At 38.3% G+C, this 3,427-nt stretch overlaps 1 long non-coding RNA gene across 1 annotated transcript; it reads left to right on the plus strand.

Moving 5' to 3' along the window:
* Positions 1-2,184: 2,184 nt before the first annotated feature.
* LOC122061473 lies at positions 2,185-2,806 on the plus strand. Its single transcript, XR_006134652.1, has 2 exons — positions 2,185-2,270; positions 2,471-2,806. It is a non-coding gene; the product is annotated as an uncharacterized LOC122061473 (long non-coding RNA).
* Positions 2,807-3,427: the final 621 nt, after the last annotated feature.

Here is a 3,427-nt window from a genome sequence, read left to right on the forward strand (position 1 = left end):
CCCCCCCCCCCTTTTCTTTTTTTTGGGTTAGTGTTTTCTGTGGTATATGTGTTTTAAGTCTAACTGATCAGCATGTATATTGTGAGAGAAACTAACGGCTGCAAATGTCTTATGGTTTTCTTTTCCCAATTTAAAAATTCAGCAAGCCTATTGCATAAGCTTCATCTCTGTAGCTGGGTTTTCAGCTATAGGATGGAAATCCCCAACATGCGAAGTCTGAAACCTAGTTTTGGGTGACTGTATAGACAATACATAAGTTTATTTGATAGACAGAAAACACAGATAGCCAATTTTCCCTCTAGAGCTGGATTTTCCAGATCTAGGATAGCAATCCCACACATCCTAGCCAAAATCAGCTGTGAGAGACTGCAGAGACTAGTAGAAAACTAGATTCCACCCAATTACTACAGGGGCAGCAGGCATGCATATACATAATAAGTCTCTGTAACTGAATTCATTTCAATTCCCTTGCATGCAGTCCAAGGTTCCCAATTCTTGGTGGCTGCAAGCTTTGGAAATGGATTGAACTTCTATTTTATATGAATACAACCTACTGCAAAGAAATTTATAGAGATGAAATTTACCTCTCTGGATAAGTACAGCAGTAGCACAACAGCAGGTGCAGTAGTAACTCAGCTGAAACCAAATTCGGACAGCAGTAACACAACATTTGTAGCAGAATTTCAGCTTGGAAAGCTCTTGCACTTCTCAGCTTGCTTGCTCCATGCTTGGACAGCAGCCATGCACAGCAGCTCCTTTGCTTGCACCATCATCTACTCTACAACAGCAACACCACCTCAGCTACAGTAGCACGAGAACAGCAACAGGAGGACAGCAGCAGCTTGCAGTCACCATGCGGCCCAAGCAGCTCTAAGAACCAGCCTTTTCTCCTTCTCCTTCTCCTTATTCTTCTCTTCTTCCTCTCCTTCTCCTTTCTTTTTCTCTCCTCTCCCCAACTATTTCAGTAAATGGGAGGATGAAATGAACAAACGGGAGTATGAATTGGTATTTGTAATGGCTATGATTCTCCCACTAAGGCCTGTTTGGAAGCAAGTTCTAAAATCCTTAAATTACATTAATCCTTAATGCTGCCATATGGGCCCACCTGATCTTTTGCATATCGAGTGCCACATGACCAGGATTTGATGCTCTATCAGCCTAGGTGAATGGCAGAGGCATGCCCGTAAGGTTGTGGGACCCATTGAGCATTAATGCCATTTGGCTGTAGATAGCACCACCAGCAGGTGGCACTATCTGGCCAGAGGTCAGCTAAGTGACTTGCCGACGGCCTCAATTATGCCCACCTAACAGTCATTTGCCCCGGGTCCTTAAGTCAGGTATTTTCATAACCTTGGGAACCCAAAGTAGGCCCATTTACTTTAATCACTTAGCTTCATATACAGAGACAGAGTAGGGTATCCTTGCCATTTGTGTACACTTCACTAGCCAAGTAAGCAGCCCAACTACCCTTAGTACCACTTATGACCTAGCACTTGAGGCATACAACTATGTTTTGATACGAGGTATCACATTCCTATTGTTGTGCTAGGTGTTACTAGCTATTTAGTGACCCCAGTCCCATAAAAATACCTTGTGGTTTCTGGAAACTTTCTAGACTCCTTTTTCTATAGCCTGTTACCAATAAAGTGGTAGCTCGAAACACTCTAAACCAAAATAAGACCTTTTGAATCCTGATAATTATGTTATATGCTTTCCCCTTTTCATTCTTATTCCCAATAAGGTATCTTTTTTTCTAATTTTATTTTATAGTTAATGCACAATCATTTGGGATAAGCTAGCCACTACAGAATATTGATTGTTTGAGGAATAAGTGGTAGAAATCCCTTACAGGTGCTATCTTTGTAAAAATGATGTGAAATCTGTTAATTATTCTTTGTTAGCTTGAATATCTGTATGAGAATTACAGGGTAGATGGATGTAGTGTTTTTCTAATTAGTGAGTGTGCCTAGAAAACATACATTCCCTTATACTAAGTTGGAGACTTGATTTCCTGTAGTTGCTCTTGTGTACATTGCGAAAGGTTATGATTGCTTTCCTACCATATTTTTTTAAATGTTATATGTTAGCTCTAGTATGACATATGATTATTCACATGAATATTTGAAAGATTTTTGGTAGTATAGTTTTATGATTTGTGCTTATCTGCTATTACCACTTGCAGCAGGCATAGAGTTGTTGCTTAGATCTGAAATAGTGAAAGCAATTACAGCTTCAAAGACTCTTACTAGTGCAGCTGGAGAAACCTATAAGTATGAAATTTGATAATTGCCACTGGCTCTACAGTATGCACTAATTATCTCATAAATCGTGATTGTATATCCTATGTTTAATTTTCAAGTTGTATATTTTATGAAAAGAAATAGTTCTTACTAGCAACTAGGCTTGTTTTTCTATTTAATTTGTTTCCCTCTCCCTCCATGCGATTTTTTTCATGCATTCTGTTTTGTAGGTCTTTAGGTTGTTTGACTTTGGTGTTCTAGGAACTGATGCCAAAAGCATCTTCTGTGTGAGAGAAATTGTTGACGCTGACAAGCTTATAGAAGCAATTATGGCAAAGAAGGATGGAAAGGCTGAGACTGTAGGAGGGGGATACATTGGTCTAGAGCTTAGTGCCGTAATGAAGATTAACAATTTTGATGTTATTATAGTGTATCCTGTATCATGGTGCAGTAAGACAGCCATTTTAACTTCTCTTATGGAATTCTAGTATACATTGAATTAGATTGAGAATAATGTGGAAATTAGAAAATTATTTGAAGTTGAAAGCAGAATACTTTTGCATGCTTTTTTGGGATCCATAAATGGGCTCTTCACTGCATCTATGAGGGTTATTATGCCATGAAAGGTGTCAAAATTATTAAGGGAACAGTTTCAGTTGGGTTTTATATAAATGCAAATGGGGAGGTGAGTTCTTAGTCAAATGTGACAATAAATGTAATCCACATTAGTCGGAAAGTGTCTCTTATGGTCAGATTGCCTCTTTGTTTAGGTGAAGGATGGAAGGGTACTGGATGCTAACATTGTTGTTGTTGGTGTTGGGGGAAGACCTTACCACATTATTCAAAGGACAGGTTGGGGAAGAGAAAGGTGGAATTATGATTTGTGTGGTTCCCATATCCTTTTAAACCTGCACTGCCTTTTAATTCTAATTATGTTGTAGGGAATTTCTTCAGTGCCATCCACTGCCCTATCTTAACCACCATAACCTTAATTAACAAGTTTAACAACCCAATTTACAAGAATTGCACTTGGTGATAGCCGTGACAGTATTCTTTTCTATTCCTTTCAAGAGTTATGTCAAAATTACTTAATATATGCTATGCACAATATTTTTTTATCTTATTACTTTGTGCTTCTCTACATTATTTGTTGATTCTTGTGCAAGAATGAATTTTAATATACTTTC

The sequence above is a fragment of the Macadamia integrifolia genome, chromosome 14 (assembly GCF_013358625.1).
Source record: "Macadamia integrifolia cultivar HAES 741 chromosome 14, SCU_Mint_v3, whole genome shotgun sequence".
In the NCBI taxonomy this organism is placed as follows: domain Eukaryota; kingdom Viridiplantae; phylum Streptophyta; class Magnoliopsida; order Proteales; family Proteaceae; genus Macadamia; species Macadamia integrifolia.